General features: G+C 32.2%; 2 long non-coding RNA genes across 29 annotated transcripts; one reads left to right on the top strand and one right to left on the bottom strand.

Annotated features, from left to right (window-relative positions):
• Positions 1–1,893: 1,893 nt before the first annotated feature.
• On the bottom strand, positions 1,894–8,241 carry LOC110897607. Of its 27 annotated transcripts, none has more exons than XR_004876903.1 (11): positions 7,984–8,241; positions 7,014–7,148; positions 6,586–6,857; positions 6,421–6,513; positions 5,916–6,346; positions 5,133–5,470; positions 4,995–5,057; positions 4,009–4,061; positions 2,970–3,110; positions 2,715–2,858; positions 1,894–2,607 (listed from the first exon to the last, which is right to left on the bottom strand). It is a non-coding gene; the product is annotated as an uncharacterized LOC110897607 (long non-coding RNA). The 27 variants fall into 27 exon arrangements; XR_004876904.1 differs by having other exon boundaries at positions 5,916–6,330; XR_002568782.2 differs by having other exon boundaries at positions 6,738–6,857.
• Positions 8,242–16,754: 8,513 nt separating this feature from the next.
• LOC110897608 lies at positions 16,755–19,353 on the top strand. 2 transcript variants are annotated; one of them, XR_002568789.2, is made up of 7 exons: positions 16,755–16,868; positions 16,967–17,054; positions 17,517–17,572; positions 17,802–17,880; positions 18,356–18,587; positions 18,906–19,017; positions 19,111–19,353. It is a non-coding gene; the product is annotated as an uncharacterized LOC110897608 (long non-coding RNA). The 2 variants fall into 2 exon arrangements; XR_004876892.1 differs by lacking the exons at positions 18,906–19,017; positions 19,111–19,353 and having other exon boundaries at positions 18,356–18,810.
• The last annotated feature ends 2,683 nt before the right edge of the window (positions 19,354–22,036 follow it).

Genomic DNA, 22,036 nt, shown 5'->3' with positions numbered 1-22,036 from the left:
GCTATGATGTGTGTAGTTTCTTTTGAAGACCTTTTTAAGCAACCGAAAGAGGCTAAGAGATTATGTAGGGTCATAGGGTTAATTTAGGGATGTAGGGTCTCTATTGTTGTGAGGAAAATTAAACTCAAACATAGAGGGTTTCAATGGTCAAAGGCTAAGTCATAACAAGAAGAAAAAAAAGTGGTTCGGTTCGTAAGTGGTTTTAGGTGTGTAAAGTCGGGTACATATTTTATGTGCATTCATTGACTCTTCAAACACTAGTCTAATTTTCGACAACAAAGAGAAAAAGAATATATAGATTTCACAATAAATTAAATTCAGATTAAAATTAAGCAAAAATATTTACCTTATTCCGAGACCACCAATTCCATCAAAGAAATCATCTTGAGATCTTGTAACATAAGAGATTTCCACACAAACACACCTTCATGACGCAGATTGGTGGGTTGCAATACCGATCTAAACACTCATATAAATTCGTAATTAGCAACGAGGCAAGCTCGAAAAATATAATCATCGATGAACATTAATAACAAACATGAGAGCTTGAGATGAAATACTTTTTTTCATTTAAACTATTTTCAAATTCCTTTAAGCGCTACCTTACAAATCTAAAGCCCAAATTTAAATCTCCACTAGATGGATTGGAAAAATGAAGTAGCTTATAGAGTTGTTTTAGCTACCCGAATCGTGCTGGATGGAAGATCTGGTTCCGGCGACCTAGGTTCACTCGAAAGTAGTCAGGGAGGAGATGACCGATAGCGAGGTTGTTTTTGTGATTGGAGCAGCAGGAACAATAGCCAGAATTGATGTCTTCTTATTGTTATTAAGTTTTAAAGCCAAAAGAAATAACAAAGATGGTTATGTGAGGTTAAATTAGAGTTATATGACAGGTCGCCATCGTTGCAGTCAAAAGCTTCCTACCCGGTCAGGCTGAAGACATAACGAATGTAATTGCTTTTATATGGTAGGTCGCCATCGTTATGTACCCCCAACATTTTTTAAAATTCTATTATATATCATGTTTACACAAATACAAAAAAATATATATATATTTTTGAATTTTTATTCAATAAAAAGTTCCTTTCACTTGTTGAAACACATAAAGAATAAAATTCTGCTCTGTTTCTAAACATGATAATCCTTTGTGTATAGATGTGCAGATATATATTTAGAATAAGAGTTTTAAATAAATCACACAACTATTTGATATATTTGAGTATATAGTATAAATCGGTTTATCAATGTAAGTGATCAAAAATCTGTTTAAGACTAAGTCGGACAAGGCCATTGGTTATTGTAGCTAAAGTATATAGTTTCTATCAAATTAAGGTTTGCGGTTACATGGAAGCGGAATTGATAAGCAAGAAATGTAAAAATGAGACTTTTCATTGATAATAGAGCCTAGAGAATGAATACTTGTTTATTATACAAAATAGTAGGTTAGAACACCGTGTATCACACGAGTTGAATAAAATAAATATACTTAATAATGAAGATTAAAATATTATAAAACGGTTTTTGTGACAAGATATTATTGATTTTTTAATTAAAGTTTTAAATTTGAATCCAAAAGTAATATATTAGTAAACTTAGTACATAAGCCGAAAGTTAATAACAAATCTGACTGTGAAATCAAACCGATGACCATTTTGATCGGTTTCACGGTTTTAAATCGAATTGTGAACACCCTTAGTAACAACTAATACGGTTAATTTGTGTTTTATTTTATCATGTGTAATTAAGTTATTAAAATAACTTTTAAAAATAATGTAAAACAACAAAGTTCGAAATATATAATTTTTTTTATATTGATGAAGATATAAGTTAATTAGTTTACAAAAATATGCCCGCAACTATTTATTTTAGCTTTGTTTTACAAATATAATATACTAGGTTATCACCCGCGAACTTCGCGGGTCGGAAAATTTAATCTACATTATCACAAAGTGTATAAATACAAACAAAGTGACATCTTACATAGATTACTTATTGACAATGAAAATGCAGTTAAAAGGCTCACCTCAGTGGCTCTTCCATCAACATCCTGCACACACGTACAATTTTTCTTCATCTAAATATCTCACAAGATATATACAGAATAAAGAAGAAAAGCAACCGGTTGAACAACAAAACTTGCATTGATTCCACCTCCATTTATTTCATTTCCTTGAACATACAGCCTCCTAACAAATGGACCCATTCCTTTGGGACGCACAGCAACCACACTTGTGTTCTTGGGGAAATCAAGAACAACTTATTGCAGATGACCAAGAAAGAACCCATGGGATAACCCAAGTATGTTGTTTGGCTTCATGTGTGAAAAGATTTTCTCGTAGTTATCCGCTTGCATTAACTACAAAATCACATCAGCTCAATGATCGTATACTTAAGAGACTATACATTGGTCAAAACGTGCCAAACCAACAAACCCGAGCTGAACCAGAAATCAATAATAAAACCAAGTCACTACCAAAGATAGCCTCATAAATAATTCCAAAGGCACCAGTTTCTTTAGTAAATTTAGCAGCCCCAACCTTGTTAAACGAACTCGAACCCTTTCATAAAAATGTAGGGAAAATCATACTCCAACTAACAAATTCAGATCTGAAACTTCAAATCAAAAACAAAGAGATCAATATAAATCAACAAAAACTGGACAAAAAATAACGCAATTTTGCGGCCGTCAAAAGCTTAACGGTCTCTCTACTAACCTCTCAACCGTTTACACACACATCCACAAACCATGACATTTCGCCGGAGCGGCCAATGTTATCGCTAACTTCCACTCGCTTGATTATCTCTCCTTAAAGCTCCATCAACATATTTTCGACCAACAACCTCCTCCATTCTGGCCTCTAACAAAATAGTTAACACATGAATATGTCAACCTCTAACACGATTAGGAGGTATGACTAAAAACCCAACTAAAGGCCTACATATTCACCTAAACATGAAACAACACAAACCTCATGACCGGAGTTTTACTTCTTACCAACTCTTTTAACTTTTGAAGACCCACTGCTTTCCAAAGGTTATGTTTTCCTTATCTGCTCATCTATATATGATTGTTTCATGCACAAATTTGATTGAAATGAAGGAACTTGATCCTGTATGCAGAGTTCATAGAATTAGTTCACATGTGGGAAGTATTGTTAAACCTTACTCGTATATTTTTTTAGTTCCATAAGCAATAAGGTATACACTTTCTAAATGAACAAAGAAAATCAACTAATAGTTTTTTTCTAAAAGTTTATACTATCTTAGGTGATTGATTTTCGAATAATCGACCCAAAATTATATAAAACAAAAACTCAACAATAAAAAGAATTATTAATTATTAAAAATATGGTATGACAGTTTGTTTATTGTTATGATAAACACTAAAAAATATATTAAATGCGTTTGTAAACAACAAATATAAAAATTTATTTAAAATATACGAATATGTAAATGCGTTTGTTATTTCTTGTTTGTCGAAATTATGAAATATATTAATCAATCTTAAAAAGAGACATTTATTACTAACTTTTAATAATTTTTATAACTTAGAAACTTCTGATCATAAACAGTGAAAGAAAATATAAAGTCAAATCCATATTTCTTAAATTTGTTTAACAAAATATTAAAATAAAAGAAAACGTATCAAACATAAAGTAGATATATAACGAACATATTACACACCATACTTCACCCACCCAATTCATATACAAAGAGGGTGATACTAAATACACCCCTTATTTACTTCTTACATCCCTTTCGCACAAACTTGGGTGTGGGACCCACCATCTTTCCTCTCAAGGGGGGGGGGGGGGGGTATATCACCATACTGGCATCATGTCCGCATTTACACAACAAAGTGGATAACAAATGATTTATAGTCACGAAATTAGATTATTTTAGCAATGATGAATTATAGGTTAGTTATGTTCACTTACACAGCAATGGAAATTTTGTATGACTACTGTACAAACCAAATGATATAGGTTCCAACAATGTAACACTTACATGAGAAAAAATTGCATTAGAGTTTTTTTTTTCTTGACCCATTCCATTGCATGCTACAACCAAGAAAACAATATTAGCATACAGTAGTTATGAAGATCACATACATGGTAATATATCTTAAATAAGTAGACCTAAAATGACACAAATCTCCAATTGGTATTAATGGCAAATTGCATGAATTGAAGGTAAACTAATTAAAAACAACATCAAATAAAAAGTGGGTCCTCTACCTATCAAAGCACAAACAAAATAACAGTAAAATTTTAAGAATAATAAATTTGTAGCAGTCCGTTAATTCAACGTTATCACATTCAAGTAATACTGAACTAAATAAGTTTGAGACTATCATGCTTGCAGTTTCGCTATATATATATATATATATATATATATATATATATATATATATATATATATATATATATATATATATATATATATATATTTTCTAAAACAAACCATTTCAACTCGAACCCATTATGATTAGCTACCTCACACTTCAAATTCAACCCAAATCCATTTTGGGCAGAAACTAATTTGACCCAAACCAGTTATAACCTGTTACTTGACCCTACCCGACTCTTTCAACCCAAGCCACTTCGAACATAATCCTTGTTTCATTCAAACCTATTACAATCAGTCACTCGACCCAATTCTTATACATAAAAATACCCAATTTTGAAGTAACCAAAACCAATTTGACAAACCCCTAGTCTACATTTTACAAGTCAAATAATTAGTTCATCTCAAAGTGCTCTATGAGTTCATATATTTGCAAACTTTTTGGAACATGTATATCTGATATGTGTGAACACTTCAAAAGGTTAACAAAATGAATTATTTAATTATATTTATGTTTACCTGGAGCTTATCCGAAATCGCAAAAACCATCGTTACAAAATTAGAAAAAAGTCCCAAAATAAGAGCAATAATAGCCATAGAGATAAACATTAGGCGATTTCCAATTAACAACAATTAAGAAAGCTAACCTTCACCAGCCACAAAAGAGCCAAAATGTCAGAGGCAAAAGCAAAATTGTCAACCCATATTATCTGTTGAACGAACAAAGGCTGTAAAAAGGAAGAACATACGCAACAATGGAGAAAAAAATGGGTAAAACACCTTACGCTTCATTGGTGTTTTGTGTGTCGTTTCAGTCACATTGACTATCTTACAATCACTTCACAGTGAAGCGTTCAAACACGGCCTTTGGCACAATTCTTGAAGGCTTTAGTTTTCAAACTGTGGTGGTAGCTGCAACTTTTGAGTGGAAATCCTGGCCTCTTTGGTCCAAGTTGTCTATAGCGTTTGCTTCCCACAAACAACAAAAAATCCTCACCCACATGGGATGATCTTGTAACTACCAGATCACTTTAATAGAACGGACTTTGATTCCATAAGAAACTATAGAACGAAAGCTGGTAGATAGCACCAAAACCCCTGCCATGATTGCAACCAGATAGTTCTGCATAAAAGGAAAGATTTAACCTGGAGTAAAGCACTATATTTTCTATAATATTTGGAAGGATCAATATTTGGGGCCAAACATAAAACATAAAAGCAATATATTTCCCTTCAGAGTGAGTATTCAATAACACATAAGATAACGCGCTAACGCCGTTACACACACACGTTAGCACATAACTGCTTGATAAGTTTATGTTCAGGCTCAGCCCCTATACATAAAAGTATTTTTAAAAATCAATATAAATATATATAACTATAAAAAATAAACTTGTAAACCTAACCTATAAATCCCAATCTTATCCAAGTATTCTTAAGAGGTATTATTAAGTAAAACAATTTTAAAATCAATGAACCAAATATACTAAGAAATCTACAAAAACTAAATCAAATCAATCCAGGAATTATCAAAGCACGGTATAAGACTATGAACGAATAGAATTTACCAGATCACTATTGTCGTGTTAAAAATCAATAATCTTATTCGCAATGATCTCATTGAATAGAGTACACATGGCGCGATATACTGATGTACGGACACCTTGCCCTACCTCTTCATATAGCACATAGTGCTCTGCTCCGACTGGATGCTTCTTTTCTCCATTTGAACCAATTTATAGAACAACTCGATCTAATATTTGCACAATTAACACCATATATAGCTCTTGATCATCAAATGAGAGTGTTGTCCCACATGTAATGCTTTTCATCGTTAAAACCATGTTCGGTCAATATAGTATGTAAGCGACATTAAAGCAGTGGGTCAGAACTCCAAAATTTCCAAGTCTTAGTCACATCTTTGAGATTATGGAGTCCTCATTCTTCAATCATTTTGTAGAGATAGTGTACACGCCAGACTATCTAAAACAATATAAATCTAAATAAAAACAATCAAATAACCTCGTAAACAAAGTCGTTGACAATCCTAACAATAAGCAAAACGCACGATACCTGCAAAGGCAAGGGGGACACAGCTATAAATGACATAACCAACATTGACAATCCGAAAAATCTAATTCAAAAGCCTAAACCAAAAAGCATAACCTGAAAGGCAATTTCTTTATATATCAAAAATTAATAAATAATTAAATATAATACGCAATTACTTAAACTCACTTGTATCAGTGCTAATCCCAAAACTTTAAAATGGAATATACTCCTTAGCCCCATTACTTGTTTAGTAGAGTCTTTAACAAATGTATGTAGACGGTTTGAAATATTTCAATAGCCAACAAATCACGCTTCATGTATATACCTGATTTTTTTACCTGAAGAGCATGGCTTACAGAATAACCACAATGTTTGCTTCCATAGTGATCTGTTGGATCAACACAACTGACATCCATAGCGGTCTGTTGCACCATTGATGTGTGTCTAACCTGTAAATCCTAATTTTATTGTTTCCACTGTTAGGGAATATTCATTCAATAACATATAAATCACAACTTCAATATGTGACAAAAGTTTTTTTTTAAAGACTTCCCAAACAAATATCAAAATGACAAACCTGACTAACATGTAATCACTGACAACCAAGAGTTTACCTTCATTTTTTTACGGTTGTTCTTCCGATCTTTCAGCCACTTTGGTCAACGAAAAACTTGGGTTTTTGGATCTCTATGGCGGTGTCGATTACTCGATTGTGCAACCGTCGATTGGGTGGCTAGAGGTACGGATTCCTTCAAAAGATATAATCAACATATATAAGATTAAAAGTCATAAAACAATCAACAAAATAAGATTACAATTATAACATAAAAAAAACAAACAACAAATCTATTATACGTGAACAATATCAACATGATTTGGTATACGATTAACTACGTTTGATTCGATTAACAATAAACAAGATAGAAGGAATGAACGAAACAACATACCAACAATTATCACTGATGAATCAGTGAGTGAAGAACGAAAGAAGCAAATTTGGGATTTTGGGTCTAACTTATAATCATCATTACCTATTGTTGATTTGTTGGAGATGGATTCAACTTGTTGCTCAAATGTGGGTTCAGTCACAACTTTCACAGGGTATAATAATAAAACTTGGGTCACCTTATGTACATTTTGTAGATAAACATAAAAGATAATACGCCAAGACACACTTGCAAAATTTGACCTAAAACTTACAGCCTAAAACATAGTAGATTATAATGTAAAATCTGAACGGTCTAAATGGCCAAAAAACAGAGTTAAGATCATTCATAGAAAACCTAACAAATCATGAAAAAATAAAAATAGTGAAAGCAACAATATCAGCAAACCAGATTCACAATAACACCACAAAATGAACTGGCAGATTCACAATAACAACACAAAATGAACTGGAATCGATTACACAACTAAATCCATAATATATGTAACAGAAGAAATTCAGCAATTCAATAAGACCTCAATCGAAACTCATAAACATTAGAAATAGTGAAATAAGCAGCCTAATTCAAATGAAAACATTGATTAAAGTAAGAACCCTGATTAAAAGTAAAGCAATGATATGGAGTAAATGAAAAATACCTGGATTGGAAACTTGAAGATGATTAGCGTGTATAAATCATAAAGATTTGAAATAAGAGCAAACCTAATTCTTGATTTGAAATAAATATGATCAAAAGGTAACAGGTAAAGAAAAAAAGGTAATTAGCAGATGGTGGTATCGGATTGTATAGATGACAACGAAAGATTAAGGTAAGCAGAAGGTGAGGTAGTGAGGGATCGATTCAGGGGAAGAAGAAGATGGCAAATGAACAACTTTGGTTTCTAGGGTTTGTGGAGAAGGTCAAAGCGTGAGAAAGAAGAATGAGTAAAAAGGATATAAAGGATCCGTTTGGATCGTTACGTGACCCAAAGTCCGACCCAGTTGTTTTCGGATCCCGCGTGGATAAAAGTTTTGTGTATTTAGAACGGATTCTCTCTCAAAATCACTTTCTACTCCACCATAGGATGCCACATAAGCAAAATGGTTCCACCATTCAAAGACAAATGGCCCAAATCATCTCATCTATTAAAACCATATAAAGAAGCAACAACTTTAGGCTTACCTTAGTTGTAACTTGTGCTTGGGGTGTTTTAAAAAAAAAACTACAACTTTCCTTTTTAACCCTAAAGTTTTAATCTTTAACAATTTAAGTTTAAAGTTTAATCTTTGTTTCCTTTTTACCCCTAAAGTTTTAATATTTGACAATTTAAGTTTAAAGTTTTAAACTTTATAAATAAGCAAGTTGAATATGCATATATGTGTTGTAACATGTGCTTTAGTGAGTTTTTCAAAAAAAAAAAAAAAACTACGACTTTCCTTTTTAACCCTAAAGTTTTAATCTTTAACAATTTAAGTTTAAAGTTTAATCTTTGTTTCCTTTTTAACCCTAAAGTTTTAATCTTTGACAATTTAAGTTTAAAGTTTTAATCTTTGGTAATTTAACCCTTTTGATTAATTTGATTTTTCACTTCTAATTCAAAAGTTTCTATCTTATACAATTTAAGCCGTTTGATTAATTTGATTTTTCACTTCTAATTCAAAAGTTTCCATCTTTTGCAATTTAACCACTTTGATTTTTTTTACTTATGTGTGGTAATCTTGGCTTTGGTGGGTTTTTTCAAACAAAAAATGGTTATGCATATTGTTGTTAAAACCTTGGCTTTTGGGGGTTTTTTAAAAAAATTGATTTTTTTTTACTTTTCACCCGAAAGTATTTCATGAATTACTTTTAACCCAAAACTATTTGTTTTTTTACTTTTAACACAAAACTTTTTATTTTTTGCAATCTATCCTCACAACTTTTTTTTACTTTCAGCTTTGGTCCTTTATAGTTTTTGTTTTCCGCAAATTTTTCGCTTTATGCTTCGTTCTAAATTTTGTGACTTAACACATCGGAACGTGCATCTTTAGTTTCACGTTTTTACGTTTCATTCTAAATTTTACGAGTTAACACGACGCAACGTGCGTGTGTGGGTGAATATTTTTACATCGTCTATTTTTTCCCGTTTGACAGGTTCAACATAACGTGCGCGTCTTAAATCGACTTAGTTATAACTAAAGGATCCCCGCCGCATTGCGGCGGATCGTAAATCTAGTTATCTATTATATATAATAAACATGATAAATAAGGGCTGATGTGTCATGATATGAGGGCTTGGAAAATGATGTGGCATCACCTTAGGCATTCTAGAAATTGGTTTTGGCTCCAAAATTTCGGGTCTTTTTTTTTCTTCATATGGGTATACACGGGATCCGGATTTTGACCCGGGTATATATTGTTTCTAAAATTTTCTTTTCATTCAAGAACACTACAGAACTTCATCGCCGCTTTCTCTCCTATTCTCCCTGTAAACCCTAACCAAAAACTTCATCGCCGCTTTCTCTCCTATTCTCCCTGTAAACCCTAACCAAAAACTTCATCAGAGGTAACATAGTTGGATTCAAGCGATGATGGTTTGATATGCCGACCATGATTCATCGCCGCTGATGCTTTCTGAATATTTTTCTGCTTTGATTTCAATCTTCCGTTTAAGGTGATTGTCAATTTCAATTCAACAATCGATTAAAGGTTTCCAATGGAGTCTGCAAATATCAGAGATGTATTGACGTCCTGAAGGTAATCTTCTTCTCCATTCCCAATCCGTCATCGAAACCCTCAAGGTAAGTTTGAAATTAAGTTCAACGCGGATTTTATTCGACACCACGATGTTTGATTTACTAACATTCATCTAATATCTGAGTATGTTCATGGATTTGGGGGTTTTGATGATTCTCGGTTGTTACAACTTGGGTGTTGTTTGATATTACGATCTATCAGTTGCTTAATTACATTTAATCGTTTATGTTTCATGTCTTTTCATTGTTGTGTGTTACTTGATTAAAATTTTGAATTATGGTAGGGTTTATTTCAGATTTCTATTTCTGGTCTGGTTACTATGGATGACATTTGGTGAATTACAAAGGAAAGTCTCTAATTTGTATACTTAACTGATTGAATTGTACAGAGGAAAGCGAGTTTTGTTGTGGTGAGATCAGATCTGATCTGGTGGTGTGAAGATGGATTATTATAATTTTTGTCTCTGGTAATTACATATCCTGTTTTTTTATTGTTATTTATCATCTTTCTTTTAATGCAGTATTTAAGAGACCCTTCTTGGATGACTTTTTAGGATTTTTCTTTGAGAGATTTGACGTTGCCATTTGGTGTAACACCCCAACCCCGCTAGGGCTGACGTGTTACTCTTACAGATATCAAAACTAAAACCAATCCATAGCATTAGATAAAAGATCCTAATTACATTTTATTACAATGCTAAAATAAAGAATCTTAATCAACAACTTCCTAACGCTCCTCACCAAAATCCGAGATTACCTGTAAACAAATAAGACAAACACAAAAAAAAATACGGCTGAGCCAAAAATTGCCCAGTAACGGAGAAATCAACAGTAAAAGTAAAGTCATATCAGCGGAAGCAAAACACAACGTAACAGAACTGAACTGAGAGTAAACTGAAACGATTACTGACACGAGTGTTGAAAACAGATGCAGACACAAGACTGATACAAAACAGATACATGAACTGATCTGAAACTGTAACGGAAACTGATACGGAAACAAAATTCAGTCATATACATAACTGATATCAAACCTAACACAAAACCGATGCAGAGACTAATACATCATTGACCATGATGACTAAAGCGTTTTATCTTGTATAACCAGATTTATTATAAAACATCGTTTAAATAATCTAGTATTCGTATAACGAGAAAGTTTTCTAACCCATAATTTGGAAATGACACGTTTGGACAAATCGAAAACTAATAACTATCGTATAATTTGAACAATGTTTAATAATGCTATTATTTTTTTAAAATAAGATACTTGGCAAAACTATTTTTTTTATATTGAACGTTTGAATTTTATCAAAACAAAATAGTTTATCACATTTCATAGCAAATCACAATTAGACAAAAGGAACTAATTTTCTAACTTTGAAAAAAGAAAAAAAAATCATATTCTGGGAATAGAATAATTTAAATCATCTGGATTTCAAAATGAACACTTTCGACCATTCCGTAAAACGACATGGGAAACAGAAACGAAAACAAATAGCTAAGCCGAAACATTCTAAATACCATTTAAAATCCCATAAACTTTAAAAGAAGAATTGTCGAGCAATTATCTAAAAAAAATGTTTAGATTCAAATCCATCTCAATTAATTAATCAAAGTTCATAAGTTATTATTTAATTAAAATAACTATTTTTATAGCCTTGAAGATTCATATTTAATAACCTAAATAATCGAGATAACCTAAGTTTAAAAGTATAACAATTTAATCATTGCGAAATTTCTTAAACTGATCGAGAGAATCGAAACGAAACAAAGACATGTTCAACGAAGTATAGAACAAATATTGAATCAAATAATGAATAGAGGTACTGACGAATACAAACTAAACATACAACACGGAATCTAAATCCAAATCGAGACTGATACTGAGACGAAACTGATGCTAACCGGTACATACACTCATGGTTGTAAAACAAGGTCTCCAAGGCCGAGTACTCCCCGAGTAGTCGCTACAAGGTAGGTTGCCGAGGCGACTTTCTTCAACTCCGACTAATTACTCGTAATCGATCAAATGCGGTCAACATTGGGCCAAGTTTGACTTAAAATAAAATAAAACGTAATTTCTATGCCTATCATATTAAAAAATTAATATCAATTTCACGTATTTTGTTATAAATATTAGTAAATTTATTTTATTTGACATATATTTAATTTCCGAAAACGAATTTCTTTATAATTTGGCATGTCCGAGTACTCCCCGTGTACTCTCCGCCTAGGACGAGTACTCTCAACTCCCCGGTCGACCGAGTAGGAAGCGCCTAGCGACTTTTGCAACCATGCATCCACTGAGTCAAAACATACATAACTAATACAGAACAAAATCGGATACTGAACATAGTCAGAAGCATAATTAACCGGATACGTGATCGGAAACAAAACCAGATGCATACAAAACATATCAGACATTTCAGAACAGATACTAAACATAATCACATACAGAAACATATACTAACTTACACGACATATGTATAACAAAATAAATCGTGTAACGCAGAAGCACCCAAAGCCAGAAACAGAAACAGACTGGTACACAGCTAGCTAGTCCATGCACCTATGAGATGGTGAGTGTGGCGTTCACCCCTTATTCCATCTCCAGACAAACAAACTCAAACTCAAACTCAGAGCTAAGATCGATCCATACGCCTCTAGTGGCCAAGGTGCTACACAAGCACAAGCTAGAGACGCCGTGAACTTTGATTACGCACTGTCACGATAAGTGCCATGCCGTTGACGCCCAAACGGCAAACCAGACATGCTTGGGTGACAGAGTACAAATACTAAGGCCTTATAAATAATTTACAAGCACCTGAAAATAATACTAACAGGAACATGCGACCATGATACAAGTCTGAGGTATGGCATGCTACAACACACTAATAAACAAACAAACAAACAAAAACAAACCGACTCCTATAGTGAATCACATATCAAACGAATATAGGTTTCGAATCATGAAACTAACACTTTAAGACAGAGACAAAAATCCGTACTACGAAGTAACGGACATAGGAAAATACTATGATAGCAAGACCAAGGAATCCGTACCAACGAGTAACGAAAAAAAATAAAAATAAAAGTATACTACGATGAAAAGAAAACAGAATCCGTACCTTAGTTTAGCAAGCAAAGCAATCACATAACCAACTCGTTCGGAAAACGTACGCTAACCTAGATACCGTATTTCCAAAATCAGTTTTACGACAGCTAATAACGTAAATTGGCTCGTTCGTTAAAGTTTCCCGGCTACAAAGAATCTCATTCTTAAACCTTTATCCCAATATATTTAACGCAAAACAACATACTTATATGGATTTAACCAAGGCATATACAAGTTAATGATATTATTAAAATGCCTAAATATTAAAGATATAGTACAATTTTGTTCTACAAACAACACTTGCATTATTTTATTATATATATATATATATATATATGGGAAAACAAAATCTAATACGATTTTCATAACACCAAAAAAACATATTATAATAATAGGAAAATAATAAGTGCAAGCTTTAGACAAAAAGAAAGGTCTAAACTAAATAATAATATTATTTCGTTGTAAAAATAATATATTATACGTTGTAAAAATAATTTATTATTGATCTTCATTAAAATAAAATAAAACCACATGTTGCATGCACATAACATACATGCATACAAACAACACACAACTCACACACGCAGACATACCAACATATATAACTCAACATACACACACTTATACACACAAGATAACACACACAACAATATAAATGAGCCACACACCCATATAAACACAAATCACGTACAACACCTTGGTGTACATACCCATAACAGAAAACAGAAAAGCGAAAAAAAAAACATAAACAAAACTCTATTTTAGTATTTAAGCGTATAGCATGTTCATCTTTTTATTTACTTATTTTAGATTAGATTAAGTGAGCCTTTAGTCACCGGGATAAATTAACAAACTAGAATGCACAACATTCATAATCGAATCAGACAAGAGATTGATTTGGTACCATAGTAATAGGATCGAAACGGATGAGGGAGTGATATAGTTGCCATGGAATACACAAACTTATACGGGGCTCCTGGTGAACTGAAGATAACACGTTCGTGTGTTGACGATTTGTAGACGGTTGATGGTCACGGCTGAACAACGACATCGATCACACAATGTTGCGATCGTGGTCGTAGCGAAGTAGCAACACGGTGGCGGGGAGTGCCGCACTACGGAAAAACTCAATCGGAACGAAAGAGTTTTAAGGTGGTGCGGCTGGTCGGGTACAACTTAAGTGAAATAGAGGGTTGCGTTGTGACGAAAACTCCAAAGAACCGATTCAGAAGCTATTCGAAGGGCATGGTTTCATGGATGAACAAGTTTCGGTTATATGATAATGATAATCGGAACTTAAAAAAAAACGATAATCCCTGTGTACGATATAGATGGAAGTAAAAATGGAAATAATTTAAGTTGGTTACAATCAAATTGATTTAGGTAGGCCAATTTCATTTAGTTAGGATTATTTATGTATTTATTTACTTTATATATATATTTTTTTTAAGTCAAACCTTCTAAACACATATATACGTTATAATTGAAAATATCAAGTTTCTAAAACTCAATTGGAATTTACTACATTATTATTTTTTTTATTATTGTTATGTACGGACACATATTTATTTAATACATTTATCAAATTATTTAATTGTCGATAATCATGTACTTGATTATATAATGTATTAAGTTTGTAGGCAATGCGACATAATAAGTCAATCAATTTAGTATCGTAGAGTTTTTCGTATGTCACATTTGGTCTTCAAGAACCAGGTATTATATTGTTAGTAAGTTAAATGTATTTTACCATTCAGTGTCTCTTATAATACGCTGTGAGCACTTTGTAAATCATGAAATTATGCATAGGAAAATTTTGGACCCTGTGGTTGATTATTTGTTAGGGAATTTAAAGAAGAAGCTGGTGTTTATTTGGGTACGTGTTTCGTATTTTTCAAGAGACCCTTCATTGAAAAGATGTGGTCAATGGCAGCATTATATTTGTTTGTTATTAACTAAGGTTATTATTATATGTATTATTGTTTTTAGGACATATCTCACTGCACCAATTCAAGTGCCCGAAGCCTTGAAAACTATCACAAGTTCATAGTCTTCAAGAAACTGGGAAGATATGGGAAGGAAATGGTCGTATTGCCTAATCCTGTAAGTCTCATCTCTTTCTCTTATTAAAACTTACATACAAACCTTTGTTGCGTATCATGTTTCAATTTCTGTTACGTTCATTATTGTGTAGAAGCACACTTGAATCTTTCCGTTGTCTTACAAGCACAAGGATATAAATGACAACTCTTCAGGTAAGTTGTTTTATAATTCATTTATTTTTGTATTTTTGTGAAAATAGATATTATAATCCTGCCGTTTATATTTTGGACTCCCTAACTGTGTGAAACTGTATGCTTTCTTTCTTGCAGGCTCTGATGGTGATCTTCGAGTCTATCTAGAAGGTGTGGCCGCCAGTGAAAATGTCAATACGTATGTACAATTGTTAATTGTTAGTGTTAAATGATAGTGTAATAAGTCTTAATTAGTTCCTACTTGCTACAGTTGTTTGTGTTTTGCAAGTTTCAAAAGTTTAATTTAATAATGGTTAGTTAACATATCAGAACGGGCCAGATTAAAAGTGTGTTCAATAGTTTCAGGTCAAAAAGTGTCATTTTAGAAGGAAAAAAAACTACATAATGTTTTAATATTCTCATAAGTATTTTTTTTTTTTTGCAGATTTGGAATTCAAGGAAGAAAAGTAAACATTACAGGAACAGATGACTGTGTCCAGTTCCTCTCTACCTTCGGTCTTTAGTAGAGGTGGAAAATGGCGCGATTGGACGAGTTAGGTAATGGGTCAAAGCTGGTAATTTTTTTGTACACGAGTTAGCCCCAAATGCTTTTTGTCTAATTTTAATTGACTAGAAAACATATCCCTTTGTATAAATCTAATGAAAACATTTTTAGTGCTAAAGACTAAATAGATGGCTATGGGAATGTTGGGTGGTTGAATTTAAATTGGTTAACCTTTTGAGGAAAAGGTTTGATAGGGTCAACTTCAAAAGTATATTTCGGGTGATTTTTGACGTATTTCTTTTAACTAACTTTTGATTAGCAAACGATGCATCGTTTCAAGATGTAGCTCATGCAACAACGTTAGCTGGTTTTTAATTTGCACTACCCAGGTTCGTTTCCCGTTCGGTATGTTTTTTTTTTCTTCATTTCTTTGTTATTTTTCTGTCATATGTCTATGTCTGGTGATAACGCGCGTATAGTTTCATTACTCTAATATATAGATTTTCTTGCCAGTTTACAGTTTACAGTATGCATATCCCAATCAACAAGAAACTTGAGGTCGCTGTTAAAAGAACAAGTAAATCATTGCCTCAAAAGGGTATGTTAGTCTTTTTATATTTTTTGTTCTTGTGCTAATTGTTTTTTAATGTATTTAAGTATATCTCTTTTAGTATGCCTCCGTGCCATTCTAAAGTGGAGAAAGTAACTACAGAAGACCTCTTTGAGCTCTCAGAGATTGAAAAGTACAACCTGGGAATGGCATTATTATTACCTAATCCACTCATGATCGTACAATATTATTAATTTAAAGTGATCGACCCGTTACATATTTATGCAGACTAGGCGTACGGTTTCTCTCTCTGATGTGGATAATACCCCAGAATCTTTATCGGTGTTAAGCGATAATGATGTACATGGGTTATATGACTTTCTTCTTCTTCTTAATTACATGTGAGTACATGTTCTCAATCAAGAAAGATTTAAGTTTTGTAAATTTTTAATATTTCTAACCTTTTTAAATAGTGAAAGTCTTTGTTTTTTATTTGCAGGTTTCTTTTACCATCTCTGAATATACTAGATGTTCCTTTACTTTATTCACCAGTACCATTTGAAAATGCTGCTGTTTTTGCACCAGAGGTTTGTTTGTAACTCTTAGTAGGGGTGTTTGTGGTCTGGTTTTGACTAAAATTCTAGATCAAACCGCTAACTACGATTTCTGGAAATGATAAACCAATTCAACCTGGTTGGGTGGCCGGATAGATTGGCTGTTTGAATTGATATTTTATTCCTTCTAAGAAAGTATGTATAAAATTTTCAAATGATAAAATGGTTCATGACTATAATATATATACATAACTACATATTCCAAAAATGTATTTAAATATAAATATAATAAAAGGTCAATCGGCTGGTTCGGTTTACATGACCGGTTTAAAGTTTCAAAATGAATCAAACCGTTTGGATCTCAAACTAGCCGGCTTGCTTCGGTTTAAGCGGTTGTGTTGGTTTCAACGTCATTTAATTACCCCTAACTATTAGCATTTAATATCATCAAACTCAGGTTTTAACATATTTGGTCATGGATTGTGCACTTCATAGGTTAAATGCAAGGAGGTGAGGGAAATTGATCATGTATTCGCTTTAAATGCAAGCAGGTACTCTTATGTATTTTTGACAAATATGTACTCTAATGTATTTATATACAGATATTCATTAAATGTTTATTAGCATGTTTTGAATTTGAGGGGGGTTATAAATTAGGGATTTTGGTTTATTGCGATATTTTAAGGGGATTTTGTGTAAACTGCGTGCCTTTTATCATGCAGGTATTATGGTCTCTTGCCCCATTGCTTTTGTGTAAACTGCGTGCCTTTTATCATGCAGGTATTATGGTCTCTTGCCCCATTGCTGAGGTGGGGGGTGGATCCTCTAATGTTCATTAAGTATTGAAACTCCAATTCAAGTAAGGATTCTAATTTATGCAGTACCACATTGTTATTTTCCAGAACTTTAATTTGTTTTGGTTTAATTTATGCAGTCTCGCACTACTGTTGATATGAAACTGCTCAAGTAACATAGAATTTTTGAACTCTTTGAATTAATGTTCAGGTTTTTGTTCATCCATCTTTTTTAATATCTTGCTGACGTCATCCAGGTTAACAAATTAAATGATGAAAGAATTTGGAGAAAAGGTTTTCGTGTTTGGTTGTTGATTCGGCATTGAGTATGTAACTACTGTGAACCTTTCTACTCCAAACAAGTCGAATAAAGAAAACTTAACGAGTTTAATGGGTTTGCACAAAGTATTATTCTAACGATTATAAGTATATAACTTCTGTTTAATTAAAAACTTGAATTATTTATCGCATTAATTACTGATGCTAGAAAATCTGGATTTTTTTATAAAAGTTTATGACTCAGACACTACATATTGGCAGGCTCAGGAGAATTCAAAGAAAGGATGGGGACGTGGCTGTGGTAAATCAAAGTCACGCACCCTGACCCACGGTACTTTTGGGCTTCTTGCACCATCCCGGCATACAAGCAGGTCAGCACATTTGGATGCATCACCAATGAGACATCAGTGTTCGGAAGGCCCAAGAATGCCAGATGGGACACAGGGTAATACAATGGGAAGAAGGAAACCTATTCTAACAGGTTTACCATAAGGTTTGATATAGAGGCTTAACATTGTATTGAATTTTTTTAAAGAGGACTTAAAATCATAGTGGGTTTATGATCAAGTGGAGGTTTATGTAATGGGGCTTCTAAATATAGTATTGATTTTTTTTTAACTTTAAAAAATAAATTAATGAGTTTGACCCATACTGTGTTTAACTAAGTTCTTTTATTTAAAAAAGATTGCCTGTCGAGCCCATTAGATATACTATATTTACCTACCCATTCATCTTTGTGAGTAGTGTACATCTAGACCATATAATTTATTGTCATTGCATATTACTGAACTAATTTGTTCATTCCCCACAGTCTGTGTTTAGAGACTTGAGAAATAACCAAACGGATTTTGTAAGCTGGTGTGGAGAATGCCAACAGGAGATGAGAGAACGTGTTTATCATGTTGTCACGGCAAAAAAGAATGGTACCGTTTGTTTTCTTAATCTTCTATGCCCTTTTGATATTTTATCTAAAAACAAGAAAAAAGTGGTATAATAATTTTGTTTTCATTTTGCAGGAGTTGTTTAGAGATTCGAGAAGAATTTGCTTCTTGAAAAGATAGTGGAATTAGTTTGCTATTGTTTTGTTGCTAGATCAATGTACTTTTAGATTATTTCTCTAAAATTTTAAAAGCTTATTCTTCAAGATCGTGATCTCGATGAATGTGACAATCACCTCGCGATCCAGTGACAATCAGAGGGATGAAAATGTTTCCGGTTACCATCTTTGATGTATAAATTTTTGTTTCAATGAATTTAAAGTGGATATGTGAATTAGAAATTTTGCAATTATCAATATATAAACACGCATGGCCAATAAATATACCTACTAAACATAAAATAGATATATTTTTTAGTAATAAATTTAGTTTTTATGTTATAAATTTCGAAAAAGCTTATGCTGGTATATGGCATTAGGATTATAGAGATTCTTAAAAAGCTTAAGTTTATAGAATATAAGACTTGAGGTGTTACTATTGATCACTTGACTTCTTAGTTATAAAAAGCTTGCCTCACTTTGGCGCACTTAGACGCAAACTTGTCTGATTGTTTTGAGGTTATGGTTGTACAGGAAGCGTAGGTAAAACCAAGGCACGCCTTTTGTTCATGCCATATTCAGTGCATATAGAGCTTATTTAAATATAAATGTTAGGTTACTGTTGATATGTACGTATGAAAAGTATAAAAAAGATTTATATAGAAAGTCAACTTTGTTATTGAACTAGTCATTAATGTCAAACTCAGTTATTTTGACTATAGAAAGTCAATTGCATTGTTTTTAGTATACCATATTCTATTTATAATTTGAAAAAAAAGTTGATTAAAAAGGCAATTTGGAAGTCATCTGCACGTCTACACATGTCAATGATAACATTTTTTTATTATTCAATCTGCGTAATACATGAGGTATTGGGTCAGGTATGACCGTATGGGTATGGGATTATTAAAATATAAAGTAACATAATAGTAGAATGGTATCTAGACCAACGTTTATTTTATATATTTGAACACTTATAATTTGGTTGGTTATTTTTGTAGAGGGGGGCTCGATTTACTAAGGGAAATGTTTTGACATATAAATAAATTTCTCTACCTGTGTCGCATATAAAATAAAACAACCCGTGGGTACCAGGGTGATAACCTAGTCTATATCTATATCTATATATCTATACATATAATAAAGTAAATCATATGGGGACACATGTCGCTCTATTAGGTGATCTCAACTATTTTTTCCCGCCTAAATAAGTAGATATAGATAATATTATTTAATAAGATTTAAATAAAAATATATTATTTTAATCCATAAATTTTATCTTTTTATCTTTTACCCTAAACAAATAGACAAAGATAATATTTATTAATAAAATTCAAACAAAAAATATATCCTAAACAAATAGATATAGATAATATTTGTTAATAAGATTCAACTAAATAATATATTATTTTAATTTATGAATTTTATCTTTTACTATTTTTTCCATTTATATTTATCATGACTTTATTTTATAGTAGGGATTAATAAAACTGAATTATAATAAAATAAGCATAGGTAACTCATGGCTTCTACTAATGTTTTAGATTTTTAATTTAAAAATATAAATAAAAATACAAGTAATAATTTTATCTTTTACTGTTTTGTTTTCCATACTAAATTATAAAAAAATATATTTCAAAAAAACACGTGTATTGCACGGGTTGAATAAATTTAATTTTGTATACCAAATAATAAAATTGATAAATATAAATGGAAAACAAAACAGTACAAGATAAAAAGATAAAATTGTTACTTGTATTTTCATTTATTACTTGAATCTTATTAATAAATATTATCTATATATATTTGTTTAGGGTAAAAGATAAAACGATAAAATTTGTGGATAAAAATAATATATTTTTTATTTAAATCTTCGGTCGCCGGAAAAACGTTTTTGGCCGAAAAACTCATTTTTGGCCGGAAAATTCATTTTTTGTCCCAAACCTCTTTGTGACCTTATTACTTACTTTAGGAACCTTTTTCTACTAAAAACCCCAATTATTGAGGTCGCCGTAAATTCTTTTATCGCCGGAAAACTTCTTTTTGTCCGGAAAACTCAAGTTTTTTGCTGGAAAACTCAACATTTTCGTCTTAAACCTTTTTGTAACCTTAGATCGAACATTTAGGAACCTTTTTCCGGCTAAAAGCGTTTTTCCGGCGATCGAAGACTAACCCACATTAGGGTTTTGTTAGTCAGGGTCCATTGGAAGCCAATATGTTAATAGTTGGGACAACCACTCAACCAATGGTTATTTAAATTGGAACTGTTAGCGGGCAACGACGAATAATTGAGATTATTAAAATCCAATATTCCTTTCTTTAATTCAACTTTTCCCAGGTTTTGTTGATGTGAATTTTAATGACTTTATTTTTTTATTTTATTATTTTAGGAGGTTTATCCGATGAAATTCAATGTGTTATTAAAGGTTTCTCCCATGAAATTCAATGTTGTTAATGACAACTTATGAATTTATCATGTATGTTCAATCAAAACTATCAAGAGTAGATTAAAAATAATAAGTAATTACAAATAATAAATTATATCGTTTTCATTAATCAACCCGTGTAACACACGGGGCCATAACCTAGTGTATATATATATATGAATAAAATGTGGGACACGTGTCAAGTGGTGGTGCAACCACATGGATTTTTGGCGGGGAAACGTGAGAGACATGTTATTTCTACACGGGATCCGAATGGAGATAACCATACCCGCATATTTTGACCCGGGTATAAATGTTTATTTTCTTGTGTAAACCCTAGCATCGCCTTCTGCTTCAATCATTTTCCCTCAATCGATTGCGTCTCACAAACCCTAACCATTCAAATCCGCCGTTTCATCTCTTTCCACTTGAAAGAACCCTAGATATGTTTACTCTAGGATTGAGAAAGAAACCTGGTAA

Source organism: Helianthus annuus, chromosome 13, assembly GCF_002127325.2.
Source record: "Helianthus annuus cultivar XRQ/B chromosome 13, HanXRQr2.0-SUNRISE, whole genome shotgun sequence".
Classification (NCBI taxonomy): Eukaryota; Viridiplantae; Streptophyta; class Magnoliopsida; order Asterales; family Asteraceae; genus Helianthus; species Helianthus annuus.
The sequence above is the reverse complement of the archived record's forward strand: the minus strand, read 5'-3'. Positions and strand labels throughout refer to the sequence as shown.